General features: G+C 38.5%; 1 pseudogene; it reads left to right on the forward strand.

Annotated features, from left to right (window-relative positions):
- The first annotated feature begins 18,252 nt into the window (after positions 1-18,252).
- LOC101581972 lies at positions 18,253-20,101 on the forward strand (annotated as a pseudogene).
- The last annotated feature ends 817 nt before the right edge of the window (positions 20,102-20,918 follow it).

Here is a 20,918-nt window from a genome sequence, read left to right on the forward strand (position 1 = left end):
GTAAATATATTTATAATGTTTTCAAATGTGAAAGATTATTTAAACTTACTTATATTTTCTTCCTACTATTATTTTTATGGAAATTCTTTTTTTAATAAAATATATGTGTCGCAGCTACATTTCTAAGAGCAGTCCTTCTACTAAACAATGCTGTTCAAGCCAAGTAAAGCACACAAGTCAGGTATGCTTAAGGCATTTAGTAGCACAGAAAGGAAAACTTGCTCCGAGGTGCTGTTTTGCATTCTCTGGAAGGACTTGGCTCATGGCAGCTTGGCAGTGTGCATACACACTGCTATGACAAGTCCAGTCCAGCCTCCTAAGCCCAGACTTCCCAACACGCTACACAGATGGGCTTACTAGGAGCACATCTGCCCAGGATACCACAATGTAAACACCCTCAGCTGGCAGCAGATGTTTTTCAGGAAAGATCACTACCACTGGAGTTGTTCTGCTTTGGATTCTGTGTTAGTTAATCTCTGTGGGTGGGCATCAGTCCATCCTGTTCAAATAAATCATTTGTCTCTTAGATACAGAATAGTAGCAGGACGAGTGCAAGCTCAACTGTTGGATGTTTACTGTAAACATGTATTTATAGACATTGTTCAAGTATCTCTTAAAAGATGAAGAATTTCTTTTAAAAATGGGGGATTTTCTTTTACTTTAAAATCTTATTTTCTGAGCTCTTCTAAGATAATATGTAAGGTTTAGTGGGTGAAAGCTATTCTTTCTGGTTTTCTATAGTTATTGGTGTAATTCAAGTTAATGTCCTTGGGTAATTTTCTAATAACTCTTTCTATCCACAGTTTTTGGTCCTGTTTTTTACTTTTTAATCAAACAATACTAAGTATTTCTTTATGCATTTCTCATATATAATTTTTAGGCCTAAACAGCCTGCTTTTCTTAAGTGAATTTATAAACTAAACTCATGCATATATGTCTGCAAAGCTTGACGTCATACAATATTTTAAAATATCATATTTTAGCCAGGGGCGGTGGTGCACACCTGCAATCCTAGCACTTGGGAGGCTGAGAGAGGAAGATTTTTGTGAGTTTCAGGGGAGCCTGGGCTATCTAGTGAGTTTAGGATTCACTACAGTGAAATCATCTCAAAAGTTTTTTCATATAAAATGGTTCAACCTACTGAACATTTCAATAGCAATGCTAGCTACTCTCCGATGCATTAGGAATTCCTTTCCATGTGTCTGTCAGAACTTAGAGTAGACATAAAGTAAAAAAAAAAAAAAATGATGACAAGCCTCTTGTCATGTGCCCAGAAAATTAAGGGAAGACAGGAGACTTGTGGATGGCAGCATCAATCTTGGCCCAGAGGAATTGAGAGCCAAGAAGGTAGTTTCTGACCAGCTTCTGCCGAAGTGTTAAAAGCATATGTTAACTGTTATCATGTGTACCCACCAGGAGCCAATGCAACTTAAACAGTGCTGCTTTATTTTAGATGCTGGGATTATGAACAACATGGAAATTCTGATCATCTATGAATACTGCAGTGACCGAGCCTGAACTAGGTAAATTTCAGGAAAGATTTGAGTTTGCAGACCTCTCACAACTCCTTCCATGTAGATCATCCTGGCACAGCTCTGGCATTTTGGACTATCACAAGCAGAGGCCATGAGTCAAGGAGGGGTGGCCCTGGAGCTAAACAATAAAGTCAAAACAGGAAATAACCAAGCAGTAGGACACTACATTATTAACACAGAAGAATCGAATATCAGAAGTAAGATATTTTAAAAATTGTCCTAAACAGTAGAGCTTGAAAAAGCTTCTGCTTTTTCAGAAAATTGAAATACTTCACAATCTATGCTTATACAAATTACATCCACATCCTGACCCTGCTTTCCCAGATTCATTGTTGAATTATAAGTTTAAATAAAACCAAAGACCAGCCTAAAGCAAGCATATACCACCAAAATTGAGTGAGTACTATAGGCCAAAATTAAGCTCTTTACACTGACTACATCCCTAACTCCTTGCATTTTTTTTTTATTTGACATAGGGTTTCCCTATGTTGCTAAGTTGCCTTGATAGGCTTGAACCTGTGATCCTTCTGCCCCAGCCTCCAAGATCGCAGACACTAAGCTGTGCAGTATCTGACTACACCTGAAATTCACTGTTACACAATACTTTTCTGTTCCACATATGATTGTCTTTATTGTCTTTGAATTTCCAGCTTGAAGAAGTACACTATAAAAAATTATTATACTTAATTGCAATTGATGAATACATTACATGATTTATTTTAGTCAGTGCAATAGTTATTTCCAAAGTTTGATGATTTTCAAGATTTACCTTAAGATCTCTCCATAATCTACAAATCTACAAATATACCTGCCCAAATATTCAAAATAATATGAATCTGGTATTTCTCAGTCAGTGACCACTCTGCCTGTCCTCTGTAATCTCACCTTCTCTGTTCTTTTTAAGAGTGCTTCTGGAAAATTATTCTTCAATAGTTTTCTTCTGTCTCCACACCCATAAAGACCTTATCAGTTCCAATCCTTTATAAACTGTGGTAGGTATATAGACACCTTAAAGAACATAGTAAAATCAAGGAATCGATCCCTAGAAAAATGTGAATACTTATTCTTTACCCCACATCCCCTTAAGATATAGTTTAATGGATTAATTTATTTAGCAACTGTCCCCCAGAAGCAAAATCTGGGGATCTGGGAAGTGAATTAGAGAAGAATAGAAAGCCTTTGTAAAGATATATTTTCAAATTGCCTGTCTTTGTGAATAATTGGTATTTGGTCTTACAGGGTCCATTTGAGGGGCTTTTGGATAAAGATATCATTAGGAAATTTGCTGGGCCTTGTGTACAGTACACATGTGGAACCCAGGGACACAAGAGGTTGAGGTAGGAAGAACACAAGCTTGAGCCCAACCTGGGTAACCTAGGAAGATGTTGTTGAAAGGAAACATTTTAAAAGTCTGGTGAAGTAGTTCTGTGGTATAGCACCATAGAATATCATAACCAGTCTTCTCTACTCAGAATTCTAGGATGAAAGAAGAAATTAGGCATCAAAACCCATTCTCCATAAAAAGTGTCTCCGTGAGTCATTAAATCTCTCAACTTCAGAGTTGCACAAGTAAATTCCAAGCTAGTTCTCACAAGTGCTACATACTGTGTTTCAAAAAAGTATTCAAGCACAGTAAGAGAGGCATTAAATGCTTAGCTTGAATCCTACACATACTGTCTGCTGAGTCACTGATTGGCCTCTTAGGTGATAATATCCAGGTCTTTGACATTACCTCTCTAATGCATTACTTGCATAGACTTGCACACTCCATTAATTAGCCATAACCAATTTCCCGGTTTATTAGAATCCTGCTAAATTTACAAAAGACATAAGGTGGTTGATTTAGCAACTCTAGTCCCTCTACCTGCAAATAAGTTGACTTCTATTTGTTACCCTCTTCCATCATTCATCCTGGAACATGTTCACTTCAGTAAGTACAATTTTCTTAACTCAAAAATTCACTCCAATGAAGCTGAGCATTTAGCTATTTTATGGCTTTTTGATTGCCATTACTCTCCACTCAAATATTTAAGTTAAAGCTTCAGGAGAAACGCAGTGGCTCTTCTGTGTTCAGACACAGTCTTCCCTCCCAGCACTGTACACCAGGAACTCCAACTCTTATGATAAGGAATAATTATCTCTGCCAGCAGGATAACACCTTTACTTTCTTTTTTATGCATTTAGTACAGGGTCTACAGGATCTTACTATACAGTTTGAACTCATAGTGATTCTTCTCTTTTCAGTCTCCCAAGTGACGGGATTACAAGCGCACGCCACCACTCCTAGTCTCAATGGCCATCTCAGTGCGCCCCAGGGGCAGGGCTGGCAGGACATGCCCAGGATGGAACCCCAGTGCCTTGACTGCCTAAACCGGCACTCCACTGAGCTATCTGGCTGGCCCTACCTTTCCTTTCCTATTGGCTCTTCCTTGTCTCTGAGACTAGTATTCTAGATACTAAGGACACACAGCACCATGTATTTTCCAATAGGACATGATTTCTCGATGGTGAGCTGTCATTTTGCTGAGGAGGTGAGAGGTCATTGCATTGTATTAGCGTAGTAATTTGCTGTGATGAAATACATGGTGACATCAGTGGCTCCTGTGGCAAGGATGCTGCACCCATTGCTCCCCGTTATTTGCTGAGGAACTGTTCATTGTCTGAGAATCTATTTCATAATGATTTTGTAAGTGCATGTATGGAAGAAATACCATGTCTAGGAAAATAAGTTCATATGCAGAATCAAAGAACTTTTGGCAAAGTTAAATTACCGACCCCTCCAGAGCTGAAAGTACCCAACAGACTTTCACCTTGCTTCATCTCAATATGCCTGCGACTTACTCAACTTCAGGTGGTACCAAATAGGACGACTATATTTTGCTACTGCCATGGCAATTTTCTTATTCTGAAGTGGCAGTGGCTATTCAGCCTCTTATTTGGAAGTGAGGGCTGGGGAGATGGCTCAGTAGGATAAGCGCTTGACTGACAAACGCAAGGATCTGAGTTCAATCCCCGGTTCTGCAAAAAAACAAAACAAAAAAACCTGGTTTATTTGGAAGTGAGAGGGAGCCTGCTATCTTGTGTCCAAGCATAACCCTATCCCTGCCATTCTAGACAAACAATTGAGAGGCCCATTGCACAAACATAGGGCTAGAAGGATAAAACGTAAGTGACAACCTTTGGTCATCTTACCTTTGTGGTAAGGAAGTCGCTGAGATAGTAACATGAAGCATACAATAATCCACAAAGTGTTTTTTTTTCTTATGTACCTTCATAAAATACTCTGAACTTTCTTTTCATCTATGTCTGCTTTAGTCCCTATTCAACTATTAATAATCATTTTCCATTTTGATATGAAGTGAATGACCAACAGTATGACTATTAATGCTGTGAGCTATAAAGATTTACCCCTCCCATATACAATAGAATTATGCTGGGGTGGGGCTAAAGTACAGCAAAAATACATTTTCACTCACATTATCTATTGAGCTGACCCACTGGAGAAAATGACCTGCTTTTGTTTTATTTCATTTTAATTACTTGCTTGATCCTAGTTTACTCTGGTAGTCACAGATGCTAACTGAGGGTTAACAGTGGTTCATTTAAAGTAGTTCAGTAGGTTTCTGGGCCACCATTTGTGTAAGTTTTCACTTCTCTTTATCACTTGATCAGCTTGTACCTTGCTGTGGTCTGTCTGACTGGGTCAGCCTAAAAGTCACATGCTAAAATCCATCTGCAAATGGCTAACGAATCAAAAACTCAATGCACTTGGGGTGGAGTGAACAAGTATGACAATAATAAGAGCTTAAATTAGAGAGAGATAAAATGGGTGATGCAGTGAGGAGCAATCTGTAATGAACTGAGTGGCCATGAGCCTAATTTCCTTTCACAGGAAGACCTAGTTAAGGTTTTTGTTAAGCAAATGAATATTCTAATTAAGAAAACCAACTTGCCTGAAATGTTGGAGAATGCATATTATTGAGCAAAGGGGGAGTCAGTGAGCTTCTTCAGGAAAAATTTCAATACTGCAGTTTGGATGTGATGCAGCTTTGCACTTTCACAAGTCCAGTAACTACGGGGACATGTGGTCGATTTCACAGGCATGCTCTTAGAAAGTATGAGCCAAGCGTATTGGTTGGTGTCTTAGCTACTTTTCTTTCACTACTGAGATAAAATACTCAATGCTCAAAATTAAGTGCGAAATTTAGGTAACAGGAAGCACTGATCAATCAGCACTGTGGGCTTATTTCGGTCACAGTTGGTGGGGGTGTCAATCCACAATCAGTTGGCATCAAGGTGGAAGGGATGGCATCTAGCATAATACCCTATTCACTTTTGGAAATAGGAGAGACTGAGGCAGAATTCAATTTTATTTGGCCCCTTCCTGAAGTATTTACAAAGTATCCTTGCCTGAGTTACCCCATTTTTCACTTCCCCTGCACTGTCAAAACTTCACAAACATATAGGAGATAAGGAGGAGAAAGGACCCATTTAGGGCAGTAAGAGAGAGACTGTTTGCCCATTCTTACCCATAAATAACTCTGCCACAGACCTCACACCTATAGGATATAGGGGTATCACATTCCTGCCGTGACCTTGAACCTATAGGATATAGGGGACACCACATTCCTGCCAGGTTGCCATAACAACAAAGAAACTATAAAAGCAAGTAGGAAGCAAAGATCTGGGCCTTCTGTGTTTTCCCAAATGGGAAGGGGAAGCACAGTTGGCTGCTGGCTAATTAATGAAAGCTCTGTAATTTCTGTAATTTAGTCTCCTGTGGGCAATATATCCAATCCCAGCCATTACAAAGGAAGAGTGGCATGGCTGAGGGGCAATTGTTCATGGTGGTTGAGGACAACAAAAGGAACAAGAGCAAAGGGGGGAGATGCAAGCCTCCTTTCCTCCCTTATACTGGATGCAGGCTACCCACCCTGGTTGTGTGGGTGTAACACTCACACCATCTCTGTGCCCTCCTCTTACACAGAAAGGACGTTTGCAAAGTGAGAATCCTGGCTCCCTATTGAGTCACTTGGTTAAACTTTTAAACTTCTCAAGGTGACACAAAGAGCAACCATTTCAACATCCTAGGGCATCAACAGCCACCCTAGAGCACGTCCTCTACACCCTAGGATGTAGAACTGCTAAGGCACCTGGGTAAGCAACACTTCTCAAGTTGACAGAATGTATCAACCATTACAGCTGGCAAGTTCAAAGTAAACATGAAGGAAGAAATGTGTCAAGAGCAATGCTTCTGATTCAGTCTGGGGCATATGGAAGAGTGAAGATAACATGGTAACAGCTGGAAATCCAAGTCTGAAATTTAGGTGATTTCACTGAACAATTAGCATTGCAGGAGACAAAAGGTATGTTATCACAGCTGCGTTAGGCATACTTCAGCGGTCAGGCCTCTACATCAGTAGAACACAGCTGCCTCAATCAAGATCAGTCCAACATCAGGGCTTCACACATTTGGTTACTAGCTGAGGCATGGTTGTGAAGGTTTAGCCACATGGAGTCAATTTGACACACTCACATAGACTCAATTTCTAGAGCTCCTATCCTGTCCTATTGACTAGCAAGCCATCTCCAAAGGAAACTTAAATTAAAACAACTGGAGTTTGACTTTGACATCTTCCAAAATGTTCTTTCCCACTTTAAATTCACATTGATTAGTTCCTAACAAATATCCAATTTACAAAATTCCCACAGTCTCCTCTTCAAAAGAACTCAACTTGGAAAAGATACTGCTGTAGATGGTAGAGAATCAAGCAATAAGATGGAATCATGTTAGAAATTAATTCATTATGCCACACCAACCCCACCCCCAGGCGTACTGAGTGGGTGATGGAGTCAGGGTGTGGTGGTGATGTCTGGAATCATAGCACTAGAGATGCAAAAATCAGAAGGAGCATTATAAGTCCAAGCTTCACAGTGAGACCCTATACCAGAACAAAAAAGAAAAAGAAAAAAAGAAATGAATTCATTTTATCAATTGCATTTATCAATTGTAGTAGGTTGAGCAGATATCTGCAGGCATAAATTAATGTTTAGTTATTGCAAATCTCACTGCTGAATTCATATGGCATACTGGTGTCAAAAAATAGAATATAAGAAATAACAAGGTAAGTTTCATGGCGGCAATGTTAGTGCTAAGCACCATACTGGATCCCCGAGAAAGAGATAATAGGAAAGCACTACCAGTTAACAAACCATCAGAAAGAGGTAAAAATGATAAAAGATTCTCAATAAGCCCAAATCTACATATTATTCTTCTGCACTGAGAAGGGAGAGAAAGCTGAGAATCAAGTCCCAACTTTAATCATCATAATAGCAGAGTATCCCAGATCTGAAAAGTTAGAACTGTCAATTAAAAGAATGTATTTTGCCAAATCAAGGACTTAGATGGAAAAGCATGAGGGTTAGAAACATAGGTTGATAGTCTCAAAATAACTGAATGTATTTTTCTAAACTACCTTTATTGTGGTATATAGCAACATATCTCAAAATATTCTTCTTTTGGCAAATTGCATGTGTGCGTGTGTGCGGGTATATTCATTGTCCAAAACCAACTCCTTTTTTTTTTTTTTTTTTTTAATGTTACTGGGGATTGAACTCAGGGCCTGGCACTTGCCAGGCAAACTCTTATTCTACTATACTATCTCCCCGGCCCCTAACCAACTCATTTCTCTGAGGATGGAACTCAACTTTACAAAGTGAAAGCCTGGTATGATTGTTTCATTCATCTACTGTGCAAACTCTAATTTGCATACCCTCATAAAGTCTAACTCTCAGACACTCAGAGATGTAATAATTGAAATAATTTATTGATGAGAAGACTTTTGTGGCTGTTAATGGGACTACATATTGAAAACAGTGCCTATTTAACAGTTGCTGTATGTCAAAATGGTACAGAAATAATAAACTGGGGAAAGGTGGGACTAGAGGGAATCAGAAGGAAACAAGGATTAAGATGTGACAAGCAAGACTGATTTCTTCACTTCTTTGAAAAGTGATGTTAATATTTACTTGAGATTGTGTTAAACCTCTATTCTATGCCGCTTTTGGAAGTATGGCCATTTTAACTGCGTTGGACCTACCTATCGAAGGACAGGGGACATCTTTCCATTTCTTGATGTCCTTTTAGCTCTCCCTTTTTGGGATACTACAGTTTCATCATAGAGGCATTTCACTTTCTTAGGTTAACTTCTAAGAATTTAAGTTTTTTTGTGCTTTTAGGAGTAGCATTTTTCCTAATTTATTTCTCCATAAATTCATTTTTGGTATACAGAAAGCTACTGATTTTTGTCTATTGATTTTGTGTTCTCCCATACTGCTGAATTGAGTTATTAATTCTAGGAGTCCATTGGTGGATTTTCTCAATTTTTCTATGCCTTGCCACACTGAACTATTAACTAATATGTGCTTTACTTTGTAAGGTGAAAAGTTCAGTAAGACTGTAATCATTGTCCATCATACTACTGGATTTTTCTATGAGTGTGGTATCTGTGAGCTATTTTGATTTTGATGTACATCATACCATGGGATGATTTTTACTACTGTTTGATATTCTCTGCAAGAATATAATTCTTAAAACCTTTAACCAGGCATGGTGGTGAAGGCCTGCAATCCGAGTACTCAGGCAGCTGATTTAGGAGTTTCATGAATTCAGGTCTATCCTGGACTACAAGAAAGACCTTATCTTAGATACTTTGCTGAAACATTCAAATAAAAGTATTCTCCGAGAAAATCCTGTCTCCAGCTTTCTAGATGCAAAGCCAATTTCTCAGCATGTATCAAGATGTACTCCATGTGCACACCTGTACATCTCAAATCAAAAATTCCTGTTAATTACAGGGTTGTCCTCTAGGTAAACATTTTCTTTCCTCACAAACATTTAAATCTATTTGCTCCACAAGGAAACAGATTATGTCAAGGAGAAAATGCAGGCAGGGTGACAAGGACCCTGACTATTAAATGATAGCTATTATAGATCTGAATGTAGTATTTTTGTTACTCTTTGCTCATCAGCCCTTCAAAAATTTTCTATTTGTTTCTTTCATAGAGTTTCTCGGTCCTTCAACTCTGTTAGATGTAAAGAGAGAAGATTACTTTTCTGTACCCACCACTAGGTTCATGGCTAGACACTTATAATAAGAGGAAGATGTATCAGTCAAATTTCCATTTCTGGGACAAGCTACCTTTAATAGTTGATACATGGTACCAAATTGAGGAATTTAGAAGTTCAACTAAGTGACACAGCAGGATCCTTATTTTATGAACATTCTGAGCCTGAGTAAGAGGAGAGCACAAGATGGTGTGAGTACTAAACACACCCCCCACCGTGAGGGGAAGTAACTGGCAAAAGCATGAGGAAGGAAAATAGATGTGCTCCTCTCCTTTAACTCTTGTCATTTTTGCAGTCTACTACCATCATAAACAGTTGCTCTTCACCATATCACCATGACTTGGAGCCAGCTGATTACAGACTGAAACCTCCATGAACTGTGCACCAAATAAACACTTCTTTTAACTGTAGGTGTTGTGTGTCCTGCCTCATCAATGGGAGAAAAGTAACTGAGACATTACTCAACATGCTCAACTGAAAGGAATATGGCTTGTAGTTTCAAAAGTCTCAGTTCATGCAGGACTGGTGGACTCCAAGACAGAAACTTCATAGTGGAGGAGTTACTGCAAAAAGGTTCTCATCTCTAGGCAGCCAGGAAGCAGAGAGAAAGGGAAGGGCCAGGGCCAACAGTACAACATTCCAGGTCATACCCTCAGGGACTCACATTAGGAAGAGTCCTCATCACCTAAGTGTCCATGCATTACTGAAGTCATCAATAGGTGAATCCACTGATGTGCATAGCTCCCCAGTGATCCAATCACCTCCTAAACCTATGAGACTTTGGTTCACACTTCAGATTTAAAGCATGAAATTCTGCCCATTCCCTTCAAAAGCTCATTTCCAGCTCATGTGCAATTCATTTAGTTCTTCTCTAAGAGGTCCCCAAATATTTTTTTTCCATAATTTTATTGAGAAACAAATAGCAATGAGACAGTTTCAAACCAAATTGATAAGACAGTTTCAATAATTAACACATTGCATACATTCTTCCTAGTGGTTAATTGCTGTACAAGATGCGGACTTGATATCCTATTTACAAACACCATTAGAATAAATCCCTCTATTCATTAACAGAATGTAGCTACATATCTATCCTAATCACTTTGAATACACAGATACAAAATGGGTATTCATCTGTATCCCCTTTTTTTGTTAAGTTCCATCATTTAAATATTATAGGTGTGTAAACAGCAAAATATTCTAAAAGAGTTCAGTAGTCCATAATAGGATTGGGTCTTCTGCTAAATCTTAACAGTTCTGGCATTCTTGAACTGTTCCAATTCTCCTGTAAGAGTCAAGGCAAACTACCAGTAAGTAATCCCCATACAAAGAGGAAAGAACTGAAAGAGAAATTAGGGAAACCACACATTTCACAATACTATCCAAAAAAATGAAATGCATAGGAATCAATCTCACAAAGGATGTAAAAAATATACAGTGAAAATTATATTATATTATATAATACTCTGAGAAAAGTGACTGAAGAGGATTTGAGAAAATGTAAAGATATTCCATGCTCCTGGAAAGGAAGAACCATCGTTGTGAAAATGACCCTATTTCTAAAACTCTTATACAGATTAAATGCAATCCCAATTAAAATACTATTAGTATACCTCATAGAGCTAGAGAAAAATTTCCTTAAATTCATTTGGAACCAGAGAAGACCCAGATTATCAAAAGCAATCTTTAGAAACAAAGGAAAGGCAGGAGTTATAACAATCCCTGACTTGAAATCCAGGAAAATTTCCTGAAAGCTACTATGATTAAAATCAGCATGATACCAGCATAGAGACAGATCTCAGGATCTTTGCAGACTCAACTACAAACAAACTCAGCCACCTTATCTTTGATAAAGGGGTTAAATATCCTCACTGGAAGAAATATAGCCTCTTTAATAGATGGTGCTAGAAAACTGGTTTTCTACATGCTGAAGGCTAAAACTAGACCCCTGTCTATGACCATGCAAAAATTTATATTCAATATGCATCAAAGATTTAAATATTATAACAGAATTACTAAATTTTCTGGAGGAAAATATAAGTAGAAATCTTAAAGACATAGAGGTAGAAAGAGTTCATGAACAAAAACCAAACTATATAGGAAATATTTCAGTAAATCAACAAATGTGATCTCATCTTTTTGAAAAGTTTCTGAACTTCAAAAAAAAAATCTCCAATAGGGTAAAAAGAAAATCCATAAGGTGTAGAAAAAAATGATAACTGACTGTCTCTCGGACAAAGGCCTACACATAAATAATTAAAAAACATCAGCCTCCCCCCCAAATTCAAAGAGCCAGTCAAAAATGGGTATCTGAGATGAATACACACTTCTCATGGGAAGAAGTACAAATGGCAAGTAAACATATGAAAAAAATCTTCTACATCATTGGCCATTCTAGAAAATGCATATTAAAACAACTCTAAGATTCCCTCTTACCCCAGAAAGAATAGCTGACATCAAGAAGTCAGTCAATAACAAATATTGAAGATACTGTGGAGAAAAAGGAACATTTCTTCACTGTTGGTGGGAGTGCAGACTGCTACAACCACTAAGGAAATCAGTGTAGAGATTCCTTAAGAACTAGGTATGGAAATCCCATTCAAGCCAGCTATTTCCCTCCTGGACATTTTTCCAAAAGAACTCAAAACCTCATATCACAGTGATATATGTGCACCCATATTTATAGCAGCACAATTTATCATAGCTAAATCCTGGAAACAACCCTGATGTCCATCAACTGAAGAACAGATAAAGAAGATGTGGCATTTTTACACAATAGAGTATTATTCTGTTATAAAACAGGATAAATTTGGATCTTTTGTCGGTAAAAGAATTCAACTAGAGAACATACTCTGAAATGAAATACATCAGACCTTCATGTGAAACCATTGTATTGTTTCCTTAGTGTGAGAACCTGAAAGAGAAAATAGAATCTAAAGGATCCAATAGACACTGGGAAAAGGGAGTGAATGTATTCAAAAGGAAAGAGTTGCTGAGTTGAGGAGAAGGACAGGAGAGGGAGCGGGAGAAAGAGATATGTTTATGTAGGTAAGCAGGATGGTTTGGACAACAGTACTGTGGATTTTGCAGGCCTATGGAAAGGAGCAGACAATGCTTAATTTGTTTTGTTTCCTTTTCTCAGTTGTTTGTACATTTCTCCTCTTCATTTCTTTTATATTTATTTCTTTTTTCTTCTTACAATTTTACATATGTATATCTGGTAATATAAATAACTAATTGGAAGACTACTATTTATCACAATGAATACTGTGAAATTCATATTACTTAGTAAAGTGAAATTCTATATCACTTATATTTTTTCTGTTTTATTACTATTTTATACTCTCTTTAAAAAATGAAAAAAGAAAAAAAAAAACTTCCAAAATAAAAGGCACAGGGTAATAATTCTATTCTAAAATAGAGGAACAAGGAAATAGAACAGATTCGGACAAAGCCCCAGGCCTACAGCTTTGCTGGTTTCAGCCTACATGACCTATGTCTTAGGCTGAGTCTAATTACTGCCTGTAGCTTTTATCAGCAGACTGTCCACATTCCTGGCATCTTGAATTCCCTCAGGTCTCTACTAGAACTTTGGTTTCATTCTCATAGTTTCATGCACTTCCCCCGCAAGAAGTAAACAGCCTGGCCTCCTAGAGCTTCTTCTAAAATTTTGGTGGAAACTTCAGTGACCTTAGACTATGATCTAGTTCTTAGATCATGAATGACTAGAAAACCAGCACCATGTCGATGATGCCAAGTCCTGTCACCACTGGACGCAGTAGCCAGGTCAACTAAACCTTGGCTGCAGCGAGGACTGAGAGTCCAAATGGCTGAAATTCTCATATGCTTTCTTAGATAACTGAATGAACTGAGGTCTCTGACACTCTTTAGAAAGCATTTATCTCAAAGTTGTTTATTCTTTTACATCCTAGATCCTAAGAATGTTGAGTCTGGTCAATTTCTGAGATATTTTCAAGTCACCTTTCCTATTATCTTAGTGCTAAGTACATAGTTGCTTTATAATGTAAATATTTTTTCAGCAACCATAATCTCTTTTGTCCCAACTTTCAGGTGGTTCTATTCTGCCAAATTGTAAACATTTTATCTTTTGGCTCTTCCTTATGGTCCAAAATTTCACCATAGATTTATCTAAAAGCAGTCATAGATACTCTTTTCACAGCTTGGACATTAAGCTACCTTGAAATTTCCTCCACCAATTCAATTATTATATCACCCTTAATCTCAGTCCCTTGGAAATTCTCAAGACATGAGCAAGATGAAAACAGATTTTCCATTAGAGTGTAACAAGTGTGACCAATAGATAATGTAATACTTATTCCCAAATGAAACTCCTGAGGTTGGCCTTCAATTTTCACATTTCTATGAATGCTGTGGTGGTTTGATCTCTGACCAGAATTACTCATCAAACTCTTTTTGCGACATTTAGGACTTTTAATCTGCATTTCTATAGTTTTCCAAATTCTTCCCACTTGTGTATTCCAGTGTCTTCTAAACTTTATGGTCAGCAACCACCCCACTTCCTGGTATCAGTTTCTTATGTTCATCATTTTCCTCTCACAGAGAAAAATTGTGCAACACCACCAACCTATAGGAGATGCAGTTGATTTTGGTTCATTGTTTCAGAGGTCTCATCCCATTCATGGTGGGCTGGATCCAAGACAGAGACAAGAATGTGGAAGGGCATGTGGAAAGCTGTTCACCCCATAACAACCAGGAATTAGGTTGAAATGGGAGGAGTCATAGAAAATAACAACTTTTCTAGATTATTTCTCTGCTGACCCACCTCTAACCAAGCCCTATCTTCTAACAGCACCTGAACTATTATTAAGTTATTCATTAAATGAGACCACTGGTGAATTTTGTTCCCCATGATCTCAACACCTTGAAAATCCATGAAACTTTTGAGGGACATTTTAAATACAAACCATAACAACAGATTAGCAAGAGAAGATCGCACAAATTTAGTTAACTTCGTAATACATGGGAGCAAAAATCTAGGGAAACCTGTGTATTGACTAAATGCTGCTAATCATGAGAAAGTACAATTAGAAGGGGGTATGATCTAGTAGAGTAAACTATTGAAACTTAAAAAAAAAACGTAGTTATTAACATTCTTCACCATGACACTGTGTTTTCACACGTAAGGATACTTACTCCCTTCTTCTGCGTACAGGGAAGACATGTCTTAAATGAAGAGCTTCTCACTTGCTTCTGCAGAGAAAGGTGAAAATCAAAGTGATCTCAGGGTTACACAGCCTGTTTCAAGAAAGAAATTCAGGGGAAAATTGAGTGACCACTTCGCTATTTTTTGTTTGTTTTTGGTATTTGTTGTCATTGTTATTGTTTTTTAATGTATTTGATACAGGGTCTCATGATGCAGCTTGGGCTCATAGTGATCCTTCTGCTTTCAGCCTCCCTCGTGTTGGTGTTACAGACTTGCACAACCACACCCAGCCTCGGTTGCCAGCTCAGTATGCCCGAGGATGGGGCCAGTACAACCTGTGGTGCCCAGGATTGAGCCCTGGTCCCTACGCTTGCCTAAGCAGGTGTTTACAAAAGGCAAAGCTTATAATTAAAGAAAAAAATTCAGTTCATCAAGAGGACATAATATGTGCTCAGCCTTGAAGTGCCTATCATATAAAGCAAAATTAGTACACATAAAAAAAATAAAAACAATGCAACATAGCAGGCAGTTCACTCACTTTCAACAATGTACATGCAAAACAGGCAGAAAATTGATGAGAAAATACTGGACTTCAGCTGCATTTTTTTAAAAAGTGGACAAATGGGGCCAGTTAGATAGCTCAGTGGATTAAACCCCTGCTTAGGGAAGCCGGGGGGGGGCGGGTTTGATCCCCAGTACCTCATGCTACACCAGTCCTGTTCTCAGGCACACTGAGCTAGCTCCAGGCACACGCCTGTAATCCCAGCACTGGGGAGACAGAAAACAGCAGGATCACCACAAGTTCAAGCTGACTAGTGAGACACTGTAGCATAAAAATTTTTTAAAAGTGGACCAAATGTACATAGATGGGGAATGCTTTGGCTTCCCAGGTGTGAACCGCACGTTTTCCAGGATGCACCACCTGGCAAGCCAAAAACCCATTTCAGCACATTTAGGAAGATTTAATTCATGCTTCATATTGCTTCTGATCACAAGAGTATTGAACGACAGATTAGTGAAAGAATAACTTTGGTTTTTGTACTGAGAATTGAACTCAGGACACATACTTGCGAGTTAGGTGCTTATGGTACTGAGCTACATACCTGGCCCCAAGGTTAAATATTTTTTTTTACTTTTTAAAGAATATAAAATAGTAATAAAAAGCATGATTAGAAATGACACAAAATTTCACTAAACAAAGTAGCAGGAATCCAACAGTGGTTGCTGTACTATATGATGTTATTTTCAAATTAGATATTTAGGTTATCAGATAAAAAATGTGAAAAATTGGTTTAAAGAAACAAACCAACAACAAAAAGTTGTAAGAAATTAAAAATAAAAAATAAGAATTATAAGAAAAAAGTTCAGCATCAACAATTCCTTTCAAAATATCATCAGAAATCAACAATTATCATGATTATGATACACATATAAATTAATATATACTTTTCCTTTCTTTATTTTGTTGTTTTCCTCATCCTAGTTCTTCATTCCCCTTGAGCAAATATTTACCTTCACAGTATCTATTGTACCTTTCAAATTTTATTTACTCTTTTTGGTTCTCACATTAGTGAGACAATATGATGTTTGCACATGTCTGATTTATTTTACTTATAGAGTCTCTAGTTGTGTTCATTTATCCACAAATCCTCTAATTTATCTTTCATTATAGCTGAAAAATACTCCAACGTGTAAAAATACCATATCTTTTTTATCCATTCTTCAGTTGATGGATATTTGGATTGTTTCCAAGATTTAGCTATGACACACTGTGCTACTATAAACACAGGTGCACTATATCACAGTGGTATGGTGATTTCCATTTTTTTATGAAAATACCTTGGTGAGGAGTAGATGGCTTGAATGGGTCCTTCAATTCTAGCTTTTTGAGGAATCTCCATACTGACTTGCATAATGGTTGCACCAGCCTGTGTTTCCACCAATAGTGGATATGGGTTCCTTTTCCCTGACAGGCTCTTCAGCATTTGCTGTTGGTTAACTTCTTCATGATATTCATTTTTTTTGGCATAAGGTGGTATCTCAGCATTGTTCTAATTTGTGTCTCTTGAATGATCAAGGACGTTGAACATTTTTGCATATATTTATTTGCCATGGATGTCTCATTTGTGAAGTGTATATTCATCTCAGATTCCTATTTTTGGATTGGGTTGTTGAATTTTAGAGGCCTGATTTTTAAAAAATCTTTATATGTTTTAGACAGGAGTGCTTTGTCTGAAGGACAGTACACTATATTTTTTCCCAATTCATGGGTTGTTTTACTCTGTTATTGGTTTATTTTGATGTGTAGAAATTTTTCAAAAGGATAAGATCCCAAGTGTTGATACTTTGAAGTTTTTCCCATGCAGTTTGAATTTTTGTTCATGAACTCTCTACCTACCACTAGGTCCTTAACATTTGTACTTACTTTCTCCTCTGGAGGAGTTAGTATTTCAGCTTTAATATTTAAATCTGCAGTCCATTTTGACTGTAGTTTTGTGCATGGTGATAGGCATGAGTCTAGTTTTAGTCTTCAGCATATGGAAAAACAGTTTTTCCAGCACTATTTAGTGAAGGAGCTGTCTTTCTTCCAGTGAACGTGTTTGGCCCCTTTGTCAAAGATAAGGTGGTTGAGTAAGTTTGCAGTTGTGTCTGCATCTTCTAATCTGTTCCTTTGATCCTCAGGTCTGGATTTTGCCAGCACCATGCTGATTTTATCACAGTAGCTTTGTAGTATAACAGCGATTGTGATGCATCCTGCCTTTCATTTGTTAATCAGGATTGTTTTGGCTATTCCTAGTTTCTTCTGGTTCCAGCTTAAATTTTGAATATTTTTTCTAGACTTGTGAGGTATACTAATGATATTTTATCTAGGATAAATATTTTATTTTTTCTAAGGATAAATATTTTAGAAAATAGAAATATGTGAAAAGAATAATGTACTATTGAGCAAATAGGTAAAAAATCAAATTGAAAATTCAAAATATTTAGGGTAATAATAGAAACACAACTTAACAAAATTAATGGGATGCAACCAAAGATAGAAATCCATAATGACAAATGTCTACATTTAAAAATATCTAAGATGGAAATCCATACTGATAAATGCCTGCATTTGAAAAAACAATTTCACGGATTCATAACATTATGTTTAAGAAATTGGAAAAAGAATATCATGAGCTCAGTGTTAACCAAAAAACAAAAAAGTAAGACTATCAGAATAGAAATTAATCAAATATCAATGTGAAAAATAATTAAAACTGACTAATGAAAGGGAGGAAAAGAAACAACAAAAGAAAGAGCATAACTAGTATTGGACACATTACAATAGGTCACTCAGAAGTAGAAGAGGGGAGGAAAAGTGAAAGGGTGACAGACATTGAGAGAACAAGAAGGAAGGAGAAAAGATGGCCTCCATGGATTACGGTATCTACAGCCAAGCTGCAGCCCAGCAGAGCTACAGTGCTTATCCCACCCAGCCACCTCAAGGATATGAACAGATCCCCAGGCATATGGGCAACAAAGCTATGGAACCTATGGACCACCTACTGATGTTAGCTATACCCAGGCTCAGACCATTGCCACCTATGGGCAGCCTGCATATGCAACATCCTCTGGACAGCCTCCCACTGGTTATACTACTCCAGCTGCCCCCCAGGCATACAGCCAGCCTGTCCAGGGGTACAGCACTGGTGCTTGTGGTACCACCACTGCTACAGTCGCCACCACTCAGACTTCTTATGCAGCTCAGTCTGCATACGGCACTCGGCCTGCTTACCCAGCCTGTGGGCAGCAGCCAGCTGCAACTGTACCTGCGAGACCACAGGATGGTAACAAACCTACTGAGACTAACCAACCTCAGCCTGGAACAGGGGATTATGACCAGCCCTGCCTAGGCTATGAATAGCAGCTATGGACAGTGGAGTAGTTATGGTCAACAAAGTAGTTTAGGGCAGCAGCTTCCCACTAGTTATCCCCCCCCCCCATTAGATCCTACAGCCAGGCTTTGAGTTAATGTAGTCAACAGAGCAGCAGATACGGGCAACAGAGTTCATTCCGACAGGACCACCCTAGTAGCATGGGTTTTTATGGGCAGGAGTCTGGAGGATTTTCCACACCAGGAGAAAACCAGAGCATGAGTGGCCCTGATAACCAGGGCAGGAGAAGAGGGGATTTGATTGTGGAGGCATAAGCAGAGGTGAGCAGGAAGGAGGACGTGGTGGAATGGGCAATGAAGAGAGAGATGGCTTCAATAAGCCAGGTGGACCCATGTATGAAGAAGATCTTGATCTAGGCCCTCCCATAGATCCTGATGAAGACTCTAACAACAGTGCAATTTACATACAAGGATTAAATGACAATGTTACACTTGAGGATCTGGCAGCCTTCTTTAAGCAATGTGGGGTTGTTAAGATTAACAAGAGAACTGGGCAACCCATGATTCATACCTGCCTAGACAAGGAAACAGGAAAGCCCAAACGTGATGCCACTGTGTCCTATGAAGATCTATCAACTGCCAATGCTGCTGTAGAGTGGTTTAATGGGAAAGATTTCAAGGAAGCAAACTTCAAATCTCTCTTGCTCGGAAGAAGCCTCCAATGAACAGCATGTGAGGTGGCATGCTGCCTTGTGAGGACAGAGGGATACCACCGCTGCTGCATAGATGTCCAGGTGGTCCAGGAGTTCCTGGGGAACCCATGGGAGGTTGTGGAGGAAACAGAAGAGGCATCCCTCCAAAAGGCCACTGGGGTTCCCATAGAAACCCCTCTGGAGGAGGAAACATCCAACATCAAGCTGGAGATTGGCAGTGTCCCAATCCGGGTTGTAGAAACCAGAACTTTGCCTGGAGAACAGAATGCAACCAGGGTAAGACCCAAAACCTGAAGGCTTTCTCCTGCCACCCTTCCCACCCCAGGTGGTGATCATGGAAGAGGTTGCCCTGGTGGCATGTGGGGAGGAAGAAGTGGCCTCATGGACAGCAGTGGTCCTGGTGGAATGTTCAGAGGTCACTGTGGTGGAGACAGAGGTGGTCTCCGTAGTGACTCCAGCATGGACCAAGGTGGCTTTTGTGGTGGAAGACGAGGTGGTCCAGGAGATCCTGGTGGACCTTTAATGGAACAAATGGGAGGAAGAAGACGTGGTTGTGGAAGACCAGGAAAAATGGATAAATGTGAGTGCCATCAGGAGCACAGAGACTGACCCTACTATACGCAGAGACCCTGCAGAGCTGCTCTGACTACCAGATTTATCTTTTAAACCAGAAAAAGTTTTAAATTTATAATTCCATATTTATAATGTTGGCCACATTATAATTATTCTTTGTCTGTACTTTAGTATTTTTCACCATTTGTGAAGAAACACTAAAACAAGTTAAACGGTAGTGTGCTGAGGTTTTGTTTGTTTGTTTGTTTCCTTCTTTTAAAGATGGTTATTTAAATGGGAACCCTTCTGAGCATGCTCAGTTATCATTGTGGAGAACCAAGAGGGCCTCTAACTGTAACAACATTCATGGTTGTGATATGCTTTTTTTAAAATAGAATTTCAAATGTTTATAGTCAAAAAAAAGAGTGAAAGAGGCCCACAAGGACCATCACAAATAATTGTATGCTAACAACTTGATAACCTGGAGAAAATACATAAGTTGAGAAATACAATCAATTTTCAAAATTGAATCAGCAAGAAAAAAATAATCAGAACAATTTTTATGTATTTAGTGCAGGGTCTACAGGGTCTCACTATACAGATTGGACTCATAGAGATCCTCCTGTTTTCAGCCTCCCAAGCATTGGGATTTCCCAGGGATTGAACCTTGGTCCCCTGGGTTTGCCTAAACAGGCACTTCAGTCCACTGAGCTATCTGGCCAGCCCAACAAAACAATTTTTAAAAAAGATTCAAATAAATACAAATTGAAAGATATAATACAAGGAAAAGGAAAGCAGGATCTTAAGGACTAACTAATCGAGAGGGAAAGGAGATGAGCTAGGAAACATGACAATGTCAAGCCATGCAGTTATATGTAAAAGATGAGCAAAGCAATGATCCGGAGAATATTCAGAAGATTCTTTAATCTAG

This window comes from Octodon degus, unplaced genomic scaffold, assembly GCF_000260255.1.
Source record: "Octodon degus isolate 3935 unplaced genomic scaffold, OctDeg1.0 scaffold00009, whole genome shotgun sequence".
NCBI classification, from domain to species: domain Eukaryota; kingdom Metazoa; phylum Chordata; class Mammalia; order Rodentia; family Octodontidae; genus Octodon; species Octodon degus.